Here is a 17,010-nt window from a genome sequence, read left to right on the forward strand (position 1 = left end):
CATTCACGAGGTAGAGGGTAGACATGTACCCCCATAGTGCCTTACTCTTCTAATGGGTATCAGCTATCAACCGGGTCAAAAAGTCCTTTTGTCTGCCATAAAACCTGGAGTGTCATGGTCACAAGTTAATATAATGACAAATTATCCTTTGCCATTCACAAAGCATATCGGCTATATATGTAGCATAAATTGTTAGAAAAAATTGTGGGCCTACATATGTTAGACCATAGAGTATAGATTGTCTCAGGTTTGGGCTCATTTTATGTGATTTAATTTGGTTGGGTTATATGATATTTCATATGGTATGTTACACTATATGAAGATACCTATACTGTTCGCAACTCTATAATGAGTTAAATTGAAGAGAGATTCCTAATTAAATACAAATTAGGTTATGATCCTCAAACTTTATACAATTACTTTCTCTCCAAGCTCTTCATTATCATCAAGAGAAAACAGTCTCTTTCATAAGGTTTAGAGAAAAAAAAGGTCACATATATAGGTTCTGGAAGATAATACTTGTCAATGATCTACCGAGGCACCAATGGATTTAGGTACGCTTCTGCATAAGTTTTGGTTTCAGTTTTGATTTCAATGATTTAACGAGAACATGTATTATGATCCTTTTAGTTTTTGATAGATTTACAAATCCAACATATATATCTTTATAGAGGAAAAGTGAACCGAATTCGGACCATTCCAAGCAAGCAAAAATGTTTCACTAAAAAATGTTTTTGAAAACCATTCATATTATCAGAGTTCTAAGCAAAACCCGGCTACTTCTCTCTCCTTCCTGTGTTACTGTCTACGCCATCTCTGAAATCACCAAATCATGGTCATCCCCCAACAACCCTACAAGCAATCCAAGGCATTCAGTTACGGGTAGGAAAGACAAAAGGAGGAATCCCAAATTCATCCTTTGGTGGTTTGTGTAAGACTTTGAGCATGCTTGTGAAAAAGAGAACCCGAGGTCGAAGCGTGCACTGTTATGCAATGAATCTCCAAGTGTAGCCTTTTATCACAACTCCTGTGCTATAAACCCCCAAAATAAACTTTTGTATTCTCTATTAATAATTCATTGTCAATTTGTCTAATTTCATTGAGTTACTTTATAAACTTGAAAGGGGTTGGATTAGACATGCCTCTTGGTGAAATCCCTTCAACCTCAAGAGTTACAAAGGCGGTGAATGAGGGATGATGATGCATGAAATGCACATCATATTAATATAATATTCATGCATTTTTATGCATTTTGAAGGTTTAGAACCCATGTATTGATGTATTTAGATACAAAGAGGTTTCAGTTCGAATTTCACTCAAATCAAAGTTAAAATGAGGGAAATATTGCATTTTTAGGGTTTTAGACCAGTTTTCAAGGCAGAACGGATCCAAATCTGACCCAAGTGCTCAAGTTTGGATCTTGGACTGGATCCAAACCTTAAATATCCCAAACTCATGTGATTTAAAGAGTTTTTTAATAGTATTTTCTGAAAACCTCCTCTTTCTAATTCAATTAAATAGTTAGTTGCAACTAATAATTAGTTGTACATTTAGTTAGAACTAATTTTAGAATTAGGTGGCTTTTTGAATTAGGTTTAACTTAGAGAGTATAAATAGTGTAAAAAAATCTAGGGTCAACATTTTTTGCTGGTTTGGAATTAACGCCTCTCTCTCTCTCTCTCTCTCTATATATATATATATATATATATATATATATATATATATATATATATATATATATATATACGTGTCTTCTTTTTTTCATCTCTTCTTCTCCATTTTCTCTACTTATTGTTTTTATTTATTTTCTTTGATTTGTTGCTGTGTTCTTTTTACAGGTACTGCAAATCGGAAGGGAGTTCTACTCGGATTCGTCTTGGCTATCTACCATCATCGAGCACCGACTGTGAACCCTCTTCAACCCGTGCTCTTTCTTCTCACCACCATCGTTCTTCCTCCTCGTGATTCGGATCCCGGACGATTGCAACAACTTGAAGAATATGGCATCCCATCAAAGAACGTGTCTGTGTAATTTTTGAATAGCATAAACCGCTCTTTCTCCCCCTCCACTCGTTGGATCGCCCTTGAGGTTGGTCATCTTCACCTCCTTCTTCTAGTTAGATAGAGTCCACCCCTTAGTCAAGTCATCCCCCATGTCACTTTTATTTTTCTGATTTTTTTACATCAACCTATATCTGCAAATCATCAAGTTTATGGTGTCTAAGTTCGAGTCAATATAGTTTATTGAGTTGGGTTATTTCAGTTTGTGCTTGTGTTTTTGCTAATTCCTAAAAATTGGCTAGATTTGGTCTAGCCGATTTCAACGATTTAGTAGATGTATGTTATGAATGTGTGATTGTTTTTATAGTAGGTTTAACTGTGTTTTATCAAGCTAAAGGTCTGGTTTTGATAGTGAATAGTTTAGATAAAAAAAAGTCGATTTTGGTGTATTTCAAAGAACAATGTTTTATTGAAAACCGTTTTCTTTGGGTTTATGAAAATTTATTTTTCTTTAATTGTTGGAGGCTATCATCTTCTTTAGGAGTGAGTCACCCATTGCTGATCCAGTAAGCTTTGGGTAGTTTTAGTAAGTTTTAATTAGGCTAACCATTTCTTAATTGTTCATTAGTTGTGTAATTAGAGTCATAATGTTAGCCGTGTAGTGTTAGAGTTAGGTGTTAGTTTAGTTTAGGTTAATATAAAGTCAATGATAGATTTTAATACTAATTTTCTTAATGTTAATTATGATTTTTAATAGTGATCTAACAGTAGGTTAGTCTTAGAAATGGGATTGATTTAGTTGATAGAATTTAATTAGATATAATCATTATGTTAGCATTAGTATAGTTGTCCTTTGCAAAATTCGAGTAGCAGAGTTTTTCTATAATGTTTTTTATGTCATTGAGTTTTTTATGTAATATGGTTAGGTTAGCTTAGGATACGTAAGGCTAGGTTACGTATTTTAGTATAATAGTTTATTGGGTTGGCATTTCCATTTTCATTGCCTTATATTTTTTTTAGTAAGTTTTTGATGTTGAATAGGGTTAGCATTTTTCTCAAAACCGTGTAATGCAAGTTAAGTATTTTGAATGTTTTGTTTAGCTTTAGGTAAGTTGTATACGTTGAGTTAGGTTAGGTTATTTTAATCTAGAGATAGGTCAATATAGGTAGTGTAATTGGTATATTAATTTAGTATAGATAATTGTGTGAAATTTATTTTTGTAAATGTTGACTTTTTAGGTAGGATTTCAAAAATAGTATAGTGTAGTTTGAATCTTTTATTTGCTTTCTTTAGTCTTAGGAAAAATTGCAGACTTTGAGTTATAAATTATTTTCTAAATGTGGACTTCTAGTGTAATTTTGGTAAATATGAGTTTTTGGTAGGTTAACTTAGGTAATTTTGCATGTCACAATTTTTAGTATGTGTTGACTTTGTATTAAATTCTCAAAACCGTGTAAGTGTCTTAGGTAAGTGTATTAGTTGTTGCCTTTAGCCTTAGGTAGATTTTATATGTTTGAATGGTAGATTAATTACTTTACTTGATTCCTCATTTTTTTATTTTCGTAAGTATCCATTGGTCATTAGGTGTCTTGGTATAATTTTTAGGAGGTTTTGACTTTGCATTAGGGTTTCAAAATCGTGAATTCTATTTTTTGTTAAGTTTCTTGGTTGTTTGTTTAACTTAGGTAATTTTCATACCTTGCATTGATAGGTTAGCTATTAGACTTTTATGATTTGTGGTATTGTCAGTTAGTATTAATAATAGTAGATTTTCATTAGTAATTCGTGTGTCTTTGCATTTCGTTTTTAGAAATAATTGACTTTGCTTAGATTTGTTTGAAAAATCATGAGGTAGGCTAGCACTAACATAGGCAAGTGTGTTGGATTGATTCTTTGATATTAATGTAGTTTTCATTCGTAATCCTTAGGTTAGATTTTTAATTTGATTTTTCTTTTCTTTGCTTTCCATATTTTATTCTAATTGCTTTGATTACCTTTAGTAACTAGGTCTAGTTATTAGGAGTTAGCCAAAATCGTGTAGAGAGTCAATTTAGGTAAGTTAGTTTATTTCTTTAAGTTTTAATTGCTTCTTAATTGTTCGTTTGAATTAGTGTTTACTTTTTGTAAGGTGTAATTAGTCATAGTAGGGTCCACCTAGGGGGGCATGAGCCTCTGAGTCAAAGTCATCCCTAAAACCGCCCCCTTAACTCCTAAGTAGGAACTCAACCTTGGTTAGTGTAAAGTACTTTTTTTAACTTTAATTCCAAGTTACTTTTAAATTCCATTTTTATTTTTTTAGTTAAGTGGCTAGTTTACTATAAGTAAAAGCATTAGATTAGTTATTTTCCTTACTGTAGATAGTCTAGTTTGAATTTATGTTTAGCTTAAGTTAGTTTAGTTATTTGTGTATATTTAAGCATTATTTTAGAATTAAACTTGTTACTTCTTTCAAATAACTTAGGTTTTCATGTTAGATTGAATTCTTTAGTATACTTAGTTTTATTTAATGTCATTAGATCAGTAAAAGTCTGTATGGCATAAGTTTAATTTCAATAGTGCATAAATTGAGTGCTTTCATGTGAATCACTGAACTTTAAAACCGGATTTTGCAGTCATCATTTTATGTGTAATTTTTTTGAGTTTTTCTAAAAAAACAATTCTATTTTATTCATCTGTGTGTTGACTATCAACTGACCAAAAATCAGCACAATTGGAGTTGATTTGGTCTGATTTTTAAGCGTTTTCCAAAAATAGGTTTTTCGGGTTTTTAAATTTCAGGACAAGCGATTTCCAAAATTTTATCAGATTTGAAACTCTTATATCCCGAGCTTTCAGATGAATTTTTCAACTCTGTAAAATCTGACAGATTTTTGAATCTGTCAGAAATATAACAGAAGAAATTTTGTCCATTTTGAACTTTGTTTTCCCCTCCAAACAATCTGTTTTCTAAAACCTATTAGAATTCAATTTTGCACTATATTGAGGGCAAAATAGTCATTTTGCTAATTAGTTAGTTTTTGATAGTTTTTCTTATTTTTTTGCATATTAGTTAATGTATTTACAGTAGTTAACTTAGCTAGATTTAATATAATTAGTTTAATTAGATATTGTTTTTTTAGTTTATTTTTAGTTTAATTATAATTTAGATTTAGTAATTAATTTTAGAATTAGTTTTAATATAAAATTTTTAATTAATTGTCGTAATTGTTTACTGATTTATTGTTTCTGTGGTTTAGGTTGACAAGCAACTACTGGTTACAAGGTTAATTTTGTCAAGCACGAGAAAGTTAGAATTAATGAAAAGACAAAAATGCCCCTGCGGTCTGGAAAAGGCTTGAGCAACTGACTTTAGAGTGTTTTAGTTAATTTTTAATTATTTATTAGTATTTAACTTAATTGCAGTTGTTTTTATTTATTATAAACATTCATTCTATTAATAAAGTGAAATTTTTAGAGATAATTACGAATATTGTCCCGTTCCCTGAGGATTAGACCCGTACTTGTCACATTCTTGAAAAGTCAGTTTTTATATTTTTGGTTAAAAATTTTCTAAATGTTTTACTGAAAATATCTTTTAAAAATACCACTGCAAAAAGATCAACCAAATTTTCGCACCATTGTCGGGGAACGGTGATTATATTCTGTTATATCTAATATTTCAGTTTATTAATGTGTGTTTAGTTAGTTGTGTTTATTTGTTCTACTTAGTAGAATTAGTAAGTACATATAGGTTTTAACATAGTTAGTAAATATAGGATTCACATACTGTTTTCCTAGGATTCACTGAATTGCATGATTCAAGGAGCGAATAGACAGGTGAGTTTTAGAGAACATAGTTTGTGATTTTCTATATTTGCTGACTTTGTGTTTTAGATTAGATTTTGTTCTTTCAATTTCGTAAAATAGTTAAATATTTCTGACATAGTTTAGATTAGTTTTACTGTTTTTACTTTGTGTTTTTGTGCTTTTATTTTGTTTAGTTTAGATTATATTTAAGTTTGTTTTCATACATCTGGTCTTAGTACCAGTGTATGCAGGGGTGAATAGCTCTAGGTATACCCTTGCATCCTTTTATCGATGACTCAAAGAAAATTTTACATTCTTCTCGAAGTCCTAGAGAAATGGGTGACATGGATCCTCCAGCTCCTCTCCGTCCCTTGATGGAGTACTTCGTTCCTATAGAGTACATCCAGGCATCCTGTATTCGGAGACTCGATGTAGGAGCACCCCATTTCGAGATTAAGGCCAATGCCATTAAGATGCTTCCATCCTTTTACGGCCTTAGTCATGAGGATCCTTATAGACACATTGATGAGTTTCTCAAAATATGTTCTACAGTGAAGATACAAAATTTTGAAGATGATGCTTTAAGATTGACTTTTTTCTCATTCTCATTGAAGGACAAGGTCTAGTATTGGCTGAAGTCCTTAGATTCTATAAAAATAGGGTTCTGGGATCGGATGCAACAAGAGTTCCTCAAGAAATACTTTCCCATAGGTAGGACAAAGCAGTTTAGGTGAGTCATCACTAGCTTCTCAGAGCTAGATGGCGAGCAATTTCATGAGACCTGTGAGAAAATGAAGGATCTTCTTAAGAAATATCTCCTTCATCAAGTGCCGAGATGGAAACTGGTGCAGAGTTTTTATGATGGATTGTCTGAAAAGAATCGTCAGATGATTGATTCTTCATGCGGGGGGATATTTATGTTGAAGAGCGAAGGTGAGGTATGGAGATTGTTTGATACTTTAGCAGAAAATTTGTTACATCATGCCTCTAGCTCTGATATCGAGAGACCCACACCCAGCATTCCCAAGAAAGGTGGTGTTCTAGAGATTGGTTTGACTTTTGCGCTGCAAAGCAAAGTGGATATGTTTTCGCAGAAGCTAGATCAACTTCTCACGGGCTCATCCCCATTCATCAAGTGTGTGCTCTATGTGCCAGTCTGGCACATTCTGTCACTGAGTGCCCTTCGGCAGCTCATTATCCTGAATTTATTCATGAACAAGTTCAGGCTGCTCAAGGGTTTGCCAATCTCCTGAATAACCTATTTTCTTCTACATACAATCTGGGTTGGCGTAACTATATGAATTTTTCATGAAAGAACCAGCAAGCCCCAGTCCTTGCCCCTCCATCTCATCAGATTAGGCCTAGTACTTTCACTCAGTCATTTCAGAGGCCACATTACCCCTAGCCTTCTCCTACCTTTCCCATGGTTACCCCTCAGGAGACAGCTTCATAGTTGTCTTTTGAGGAGAAAATTTTTCAAGCATTACAAGAGGTGAAAACCTTCAGTCATAATGCTATGGAGAAGTGTAACCAAATGCTTAACTCCCATACCCAGTCTATAGCCAAGCTTGAAATGCAGATGGGCCAGATAGCAGATGCTTTGACGAGGAAAATCGAGGGTAGTCGACCGAGCCAACCTGTAATGAATCTCAAGGGCAAGGAACTTCAGGCTTCCGAGATCTGAGCAGAGACAGTGTACCATATGTACATAGTAGGAATAAGATTTTATTTAATTTGATTTCATTTTGACTAGGATTTTATTTTTGTCATGCAGGTATGCATATCATTTGGTGCTTCAGTATATGAGTTCAAGTTATCAGACACAGGACACAGCTTCAGGAGCATATCATTGGCCAGATCAACAGAAAATTATGCATTTGTATATGCATAGTGGTGGTGCAAAGTCAAGGCAACTATCAGCTCAAGAGGTCCTGCGCATATCAGGTTATATCTTTCTTTTCTCCCATATTTATTTATTGTTCTATAGTGTGTATCTGCATTGCATTTTGCATTTTTGTATGCCATTAGGGACAGTGTCATTCAAGGGGAGGTTACATGCACACTCAAAAAATAAATTCTGTTCAGGTAGCTAAAACTCATAAAATTAGGTCTTTAAGAAACAAGTTTGTAGCATATATGAATGTTTTTTACATAATCTGACAATTTAGAAATTTGTAAGCCCCATGTGAAAAAAAATTGAACTAATCTAAAAAGAGTAATTATTTATGTAAAATTCAAAGAAAAGATAGTATTTGAATGTTAAAATTCTTTTGAATCACTAAAGTATAAGTATGCATAATATATTTTTGAAAAACTAAGCAAATAAAAATATAAGAAAAAATGAGCTTAAAAGAAAAAAGCGCTTACGTTTAGTCATTGATGTCTTTGCGATTCCTAGTAGTTGAGCTTAGACACAAGTTGAAGTGTTTGATTTTCATGACGAAAAGGATAACGAATGAGATCATCTTCTTGTCTAGTCGATATCTGTGGCCTATTTGGTTCGAGCAAGTAGAGTCTGAAGGGTGTTTTACACCTGGTGCCCTAAAGTCACATGGTTTGGGAGCCACCGGTTCAAAGGCTCGTTACATGGACCTCATAGAAAGCCTAATAGATACAGACATTGCACATGACAAAGAAGAAGACTATATGTAAATTATTAAAATGGAAGGTCTAGTTACTTGAGCAATTAAGTTCGAGGGATACTCTGTATCTGATGCCCTAAGATCGTCTAGCCTGGGAGTCACTGAACCAAAGCTCGCTAGACGAGTCACGAAACTGGATATTTGAAAATAGTGCTTAACTAAAAAATTGGAAAAATTAAAAATTGAAAATCAAAAGAAAAAGAATGAACTTAATGAAAAAATCATTGCTTAGAAGTAATTATGAAATACTATGTAGAAAACATACAAGTAAAGATAAATGAATAATAACATGATAATACTTGACTTTCTGAGAAAAATCATAGATAATTATAATTTTTTAGAAGTGAAAGGAAAAAGCTTTTACTGTGAAGGCATAAAAATTCTAAATGTGTTATGAGAGTGTAAATTGCATGAAATATTTGCTTAAACTAATTTCTTAATTTCCTAATATTTCTGAAAAAAAAATTTATTTCCTGCATGACATCGATGTTTGTGGGTAGCATCACTGCAAACCCTTACGAGACCTTACTCGTCCACTGGGGTAACCCAGGGGTTTAAAGGGCTTGTTACATGATCTAAATGCAACCGTGATTCCTACGAAAGTGAGTTAGGGTATTTAGGATTTGCATTTTATTTGTTTTTATATTTATTTATTTTTTAGTTTCATAACTTAGGTAGTTTAGTTTAGTTTGTTAAGGGACTAACAAACATTCAAGTATGGGGGTATTTGATGATACATAAAATGCATATTATATTAATATAATATTCATATATTTTTATGCATTTTAAGGTATAGAACTCATGTATTAATGTATTTAGATACAAAGAGGTCTTTGTTCGAATTTCACTCAAATCAGAGTTAAAATGAGGAAAATATTGTATTTTTAGGGTTTTAGACCAGTTTTCGAGGCAAAACGGATCAAGATCTGACCTAAAAGCTCAAGTTTGGATCTTGGACTGGATCCAAACCTTAAATATCCCAAACCCACATGATTTAAAGAGTTTTTCAATAGTATTTTCTGAAAACCTCCTCTTTCTAATTCAATCAGGTAGTTAGTTGCAAATAATAATTAGTTGTGCATTTCTTTAGAACTAATTTTAGAATTATGTGGCTTTTTTAATTAAGTTTAACTTAGGGAGTATAAATATTGTAAAAAAATCTAGGCTCAACGTTTTTTGCTGGTTTGGAATTAACGTCTCTCTCTCTCTCTCTCTTACACGTCCTTTCTATGTGTGTCTTTTTTTTTCATCTCTTGTCCTTTTTCTCTACTTATTGTTTTTGTTTATTTTCTTTGATTTTCTGTTGTGTTCTTTTTACAGGTACTACAGATCAGAAGGGAGTTCTACTCAGATTCGGCTTGGCCATCTACCATCACCGAGCACCGGCCGTGAACCCTCTTCAACCCATGCTCTTTCGTCTCACCACATCGTTCTTTCTCCTGGTGATTCGGCTCCTGAACGGTTGCAGCAGCTTGAAAAATATGTCAGCCCATCAAAGAACGTGCCAGTGTGATTTCCGAATAGCATAAACCGCTCTTTCTCCCCCTCCACTCGTCAGATCGCCCTTGAGGTTGGTCGTCTTCACCTCCTTCTAGTTAGATAGAGTCCACCCCCTAGTCGAGTCATCCCCCATGTCACTTTTATTTTTCTGATTTTTTTTTACATCAACCTATATCTGCAAATCATCAAGTTTATGGTGTCTAAGATCGAGTCAATATAGTTTATTGAGTCGGGTTATTTCAGTTTGTGCTTGTATTTTTACTAATTCATGAAAATCAGCTAGATTTGGTTTAGCCGATTTCAACGATTTAGTAGATGTATGTTCTGAATGTGTTATTGTTTTTACAGTTGGTTTAACTGTGTTTTATCAAGCTAAATGTCTGGTTTAGATAGTGAGTAGTTTAGATAAAAAAAAGTCGATTTTGGTGTATTTCAAAGAACAATGTTTTATTGAAAACCGTTCTCTTTGGGTTTATGAAAAATCGTTTTTCTTTAATTGTTGGAGGCTATCATCTTCTTTAGGAGTGAGTCAGCCATTGCTGATCCAGTAAGCTTTGGGTAGTTTTAGTAAGTTTTAATTAGGCTAGCCATTTCTTAATTGTTCATTAGTTGTGTAATTAGAGTCATAATGTTAGCCGTGTAGTGTTAGAGTTAGGTGTTAGTTTAGTTTAGGTTAATATAAAGCCAATGATAGCAATTTATATCTTAATTTGAGAATTATCTATGATTCTATATCACAGGAACTTCATGACGTTCATTTGTGTGAAGGGTAAAAAGGTTCTAAAGAAGTTGCCTATTTGCAGTTTGGGATACCGGGGCAGATATTTAAAATCTTAAGGTTTTTCGGCCAACACATCAATTTTTTTTCATTTTTTGAAAAGTAAAGGTAAAAGATCCAAACACTAAAACTTGCTATTTAAAATAAGCATACATGACATAGAGCAATTTATAAATGGATCCAAAGGGGAGCTTGGTTTCGTTTCTGAAAATTCCCAGTTTTTTATATTTGAGTTGGAGCAGATCCAATGGCAGAACCTTGTCATTTCCTCTGGATCTTGGGAGTGATGCAAGAGATCTAAGATCATGATTCCATGGACGATAAGGGAAGCCTTATTTTTGTTGGCAGAAAATTTGTTAGCACAGATGCAATTTGGCCAAAAAATTCAGGTGCTTGATTTAATTGTTAAGGAATTACCTTTTAATTCAGAAGTAATGATCCAGACAAGCTGTAAAAGTTGGAGATCTACTGTAAATGCCATGTTTGGACGATGACGGATTGTGTAATGCATAACTTTGTACAATCGTTAAAAATTTTGGACGCAGTCTACAAACTTCCCCGCCCTACTCTGTCATGTATTTTGCAATCCAAAAGCTGTAGGGGTTGTTTAGCATTGATTGGCACCTAAACTAGATTTTTTTTTTAATCTGATCATACTTTAATGAAATTCGGGAGAGGCTCCTTTTCCGCAGCAGTTTTCAGAGAGAGAGAGAGAGAGAGAGAGAGAGAGAGAGAGAGAGAGAGAGAGAGAGACCTGCTTTCAGCTCTATATATAATGCAATCTACGTGCACTGCAGAAGATAGTGGAAATATGAACATTATATTTCATAAGACATAAAAGTGGACAGTCTTCAAGATTGCATGTCTTGATAACCATGTGAAAAGAATATCCAGATCCATTTGGACCTTGCTCATGCTATTAATATAATCAATGCTAATGTTAATTTTCCAATATTAACTCAAGGATATGGCCCCCAAGGGGTTAGCATAGTTGGAGCGGGCCTGGGCTGGCACACCACCAGTCGGGGTTCAATTGCCTTGGGTGCTACCCTCTTGGATAAGCCAAAGCCCAGCATAGGCCCTGGGGGCGAGGGTCCTAGCCACAACATTTTACACCCCCAAGGACGGCGACTAAATCTCCATACCCTGGGCTGCTGTTTCCCCGTGTAAAACATGGGAAAAAAAACTTTGAAAGGATATGAATAGATCCAATTGGTTAGACCATAAAATTGATGACCTAAATCATAATTGAAAAGAAACACGAACTATATCCATTCCCACTTTAAGAAAAAAAGTGGTCCTCTGTAAATTTAATGCCCTAAATCATGGTATTGCTTATCCACAATGATATGATCCCAAAATTCCCTGAAATTTTGTCTCAAACGATTCATAGTCGATTTGGTCAATGAATGGCCAAGTTCAGCTACAATGGGAGCTTAGCTCAAGTATAGTAGTAACAGACAAATTGAACTCAATTGTGAGTAGGCTCATAAGAAGTTTGGTAAGCTCCCCCTTAAAAGTATGTCTTGTTGGTTGTCTTCAGCCATTCATTTGATTTATTTGCAATCCATTTGAACGTCTTTGCAGTTCATGCTCACGCAATTTCATCCACAACAGAGTTACACACAATAATCAAATGAACAAAAGGAAAAATTGCAGAAGACTCGTTTGCTGCCATCATTTTAGTTTGGGAAGATATAATGGGACACAAGGAGAAAGACTAAAAGGGCAGTTAAATAATACATTTTCTAACTGGCTAAGTGACTCGGCGAACTATCAAACATAGTATGCCACATATATGCTCTGGAAAGGACCATTTCCAGTTCTTGGTGTGTCCATCTCGGGGTCGGAAGGTGTTGCAAAAACATAACCATCTCCTGAAATTCAAGCTTTTGAATGTTCTCGGACCACTGCAGCCAGTCGAAACATAAATGTAATCTCCAATACTTAAAAGACATCCCAACTAAATGATCAAGACCAGCATATAGACTGAGCGTCTCATATATCAAGATCAAAACTAACAACAATTAGCTTGTGTTGATGGCAAGAATTTCCATGCTATCTAGACCGGAAAACTCCCTAAAATGAAAAGAACATTTGTTGAATACCACATTATGACTACTGCTTGTTGCTTTAGAATATCTTGGTTTCACTGGCTTCTCAAAACAGAAATTAATGACAAATTTGGAAAGATAAATAGTCGTATACAGAAGTTAGCGAAGTAAAAGAATCTTGCCGTTAGTAAGAGGCTGGCAGATATGTAGACAAGAAAATCAGGCAGAGCATCTCCTTCAGCAATATATGTATCCCACAATCGGGTAACTAGATGGAAAGGAACCTGTCAAAGGTTTTTTTTTAGAATCACAAGTTACTACATGCAAAGAAAAAAGAACTTTTGATTTAAGATGAGCATAACGGTTGCACTGACTCGATATTCATGTCCAAGTGACAGCCAAACTGGCATCCAGCCCAAGTCTCAGGCATATCCAGTTTCCGGGATTTAGTTGTATACATACCTCACGTATCAAGAGACAGTTGAACCAACGAAAGGCAAACTGAAGAAACTCCAGGCTCTGCTCCTCCATGTGTCTTGAAACAGGTTCTAGGATAGAAACAGAGCAGTATGAGAGGACTAATGGAGTGGATGCGACAAATAATAGTGACACAGCAAAAGATCAACATACTATGATCATTAAAACCACGAAACTGAAAAAAGGAGGAAATAGGTATTCAGTATTCATAAAGCTTATTGATTAAATGAAAAATGAGTGGCACTAGTTGAATACTTATTGCATGACATGGCACTGGAAAATATTTTTGCCTCTATGATCTCATAGGAGTAAACAACATTAAGAAGTTAATTTCACTCAAAGCCCATTCAAATATAACATTGGAGATAAAAAAAATCTCACTAATGAAAGAGTACCATCGATTCTTCGAACCAATTCCTTCAATTTGAATACAAGTCGCTGAATTCCTGGTTGAGCAAATGTGTAATGATCATGCATGCTGTCAAGTAGTTTTGAAAGGCACCAATAACAGTCAGCTTCGATGTTTGATATCTTCTCTGTGGGTAGGTTCGAAAGAGTCCATGTAACGACCCCAACTCCTACTTTTGAAAAATGCGGATTTTTTTTTTTTTTGAGTTGCGGAAAACTTCCCAGAGACCCGGGGTCCTCACAGTTCCAATTCCAACTGGACAGCCACAAACCACAAAAGAACTTGCAATTATCATCCATAAACTAACCAATACCTTTATTTATGATTTAAGAATTAATCTCCAAATAAAGTGTTTGATTCAACAGAAAGTAAAGTTACGATTTCAGAAATTAAAAGAACTAAAAGGCAAAAGATAGAGCCACTAAGTCCTCTACTGAAGCTGACAAGTCCAAGTATAACTCATCCATCCCAGATGCATGTCCAACTTCACTGTTCACCATTTCCTGTGAAAAACCAACAAAGTAGGGTGTCAGAACCAAAATTCTGAGCACAGCTACTTCTAAAGAAACCAGGTGAGAGAAAGAACATGGATAAGATTTCATGCAGTGATTCGAGTGAGTGCTTAAGTAAAATTTGCAACATCTAAATATCCATAACTATCAATATTTGTATTTACTCACTAGTCAAGAACAGTAAACAGTGTCATATATTGATAACTAAATGATCAAACCTTTCAGCATGATTTCACAAAGTAAATCATATGCTACCACCAAATGATGTCATGATATCAAGAATGATTCAATCATGCATGATCTAATGCATAACAGAAAAATGCATGATTATGTGCAATGCATGATTTCTTCTGTTATCTTTCATTTAAGTTTCATCTTTCCACATGCATGCCCTATTAGATGCACATATCTTTAGGTTCCTCTTTTTAATTACCGTAGCCCGCGGATACACCAAACGGGTACAAACCCCGAGGTCAAGTAGGTTCCCAGGGTAGCTTAACACACAATTTGTATTTTATTACTGGGTTCCAACTTAGCCCTCGACCGATATCAGGAAACAACACCATCCATCGGAACATTTGACCTCCACATCTAATGTCGGGGACACAAGGGACACCCCACGCCCACAAGTGCCACTTCCTTGGTACCATAAACTCACAGCTGTGACTAACACACCACTCCCGGGTAAAGTGGCGGGTTCTCCCTAAAACCGTGGCCAGGAGAAGAACCTCAATATCGGGTTCAGGGGCAACAACGCACACGGAGTTTTTGTATCCTTACAGTCTCCCCAAGACCGGATATCCAAGATTCTCATACTCCAGATGAGATATCCCAGAAAGTAAATTTACACTGTTCTTATTCATTATATTTTTAATTAAGTCAATTTCTTTAAGTTTGCAACACCCTATGCAAAAGTAAAGTGAAAACCCCGCATCCTCCCTTGAGGGGACCCATTCGGGACTCCAGCCCGTAACCACCACTAGAGCAGTGTAGTAATGTGTCAAGTGATGTATTTAGAAACATAACTAAAAGAAAACCAACCCACGGCACTCCAGGCCGCTGATGGTCCAATTTGGCCATCGGAGCATCACATAATAAAACCATAACAGTTAGTGAAAGCATAACCTTCACGGCAAGTGTTTTCTCTCAATCCAATACACAAGCTTTTAAATAACACATGGATTCTAGCCAAAAATATAATGTTCATCTAGGGACATACAAGCAAGATCCATTCCATATGTACAATTTCAGTTTCATGTATCCATTCTCCCTAAACAGTGTAACATGAGCACTGTTATACACAACTGACCCATTACTAATTACTAAAAAGTATACTAGTTAGTCATGCTTCATTTTATTCATATATTGCCTAACAGTAAATACTAATGAACCCATTCTCCAATGATAACAGTTGTGCCCAGTTTACCGAATATGAATGGGGAACTGTTCAAAAGAGTGGAGGTCGGCTATGTGTACCTAATAATGTTGTCCTCCGATTTGGCACATCACAATGTGACATTACAAGACATTCAAGAGAAACTATATCACTCATTCATAAGGAAAAGTAAACGATCTGGTGTAACCTAATACAAAATCCAATAGTCAATGTTATTTAAATCAAGTGAAGTCAATTCCTACTGTTTCAAGAAAATCAAAGCTATGAAAAAATTTCATAATGGTGCAATAAAAGTCAGTATGGCGAAAGCAGGCCCTACTATTGCAATATTGTTCCACTGCAGAGGATAACAGGGTATGCTAGAAAAATGGGGTATGATAATCAGAATGTAACAGGGTATACAATTCCTTTAACTGGTCAGCATACACCAAGGTATTCCATTGACACAACTGTATAGAGGCATGCTGTTAACATTAAAAGACTGTTCGATTAACACAAATTGATCATAACATAATAGTGTGGGCAATTATCACTAACCGATATTTATTTTATCAAAATATACCTCTAATGATTACTCAAATTGGTGAACCTAATACTATACCTGAGGAGGTCCCAGATGGTCATACCTTTGCATTAAGAGTTTCCAACCCATACCCATTGAGTAATTTCATAAACAGGTAGTACAAAGTTCAAATGTGCAGATTAAATGTTTTTCATATTAAACCTATATTCAGTATATAAGTTTTAAAGCCCCCTTGGTGCTCTAAAATGAAAACAAAGTGTGAATCACACACCAAGCAACGAGGAACTAGTGTCGTTCATACTGTCTTGCCCCAGCCTGGGACATGGCCAGGGTTCCCCTTTTTTTTTTTTTTTTTTTTTTTCAATCGAGTTAGAGGCCAGCTCCCAGCTAACTGGGTCAGATGGGCCTGCTATGGCCTGGTTCAAAAGATGCACAGCACCCAGCCGATTGGGTCGGCTGGGCCGGTCACCCCTCAATGCACATTATATTTATATTGAATTCGCCAGAACGATAACCCCAAACAGAATTTAACACATATCATGCCTCAATTCCAAATCAAGAGAAGGAATAGTAGGTCTAAATATTGACATCCACCCAAATAAAATAACTATCTTAAATCTGAACTAAGTTTAGGAGATAACCAATATACAATCCAACCAAAACAAAGGAAAAACACCCCACACCTGGAAAGATCCGAAACCCCCAAATCACCGAATTGGGGTTTTAGGTTTAGGGTTGATGTAAACCCCAAATCCTACTCTCAAATCCCCCACATGGAATCGAACCTATGTTCGATCCCTCACCCGAAATCCGAGAAGCACCGTACCTTATTGAAGATTTCTCCGGCGATCCCCGGCGGCAATCGCGAAAGCAGGGTCGCGGCTGATGCTCCTCACTGCTGCCGTGGCCTTCGGTGGTGGCTGACCGCAGC

General features: G+C 35.2%; 1 long non-coding RNA gene across 1 annotated transcript; it reads right to left on the reverse strand.

Moving 5' to 3' along the window:
- Positions 1–12,079: 12,079 nt before the first annotated feature.
- On the reverse strand, positions 12,080–13,772 carry LOC149829874 (uncharacterized). Its single transcript, XR_016433602.1, has 4 exons — positions 13,635–13,772; positions 13,225–13,310; positions 12,945–13,046; positions 12,080–12,618 (listed from the first exon to the last, which is right to left on the reverse strand). It is a non-coding gene; the product is annotated as an uncharacterized LOC149829874 (long non-coding RNA).
- Between the last annotated feature and the right edge of the window lie 3,238 nt (positions 13,773–17,010).

The sequence above is a fragment of the Nuphar pumila genome, chromosome 8 (assembly GCF_984573655.1).
Source record: "Nuphar pumila chromosome 8, dmNupPumi1.hap1.1, whole genome shotgun sequence".
NCBI classification, from domain to species: domain Eukaryota; kingdom Viridiplantae; phylum Streptophyta; class Magnoliopsida; order Nymphaeales; family Nymphaeaceae; genus Nuphar; species Nuphar pumila.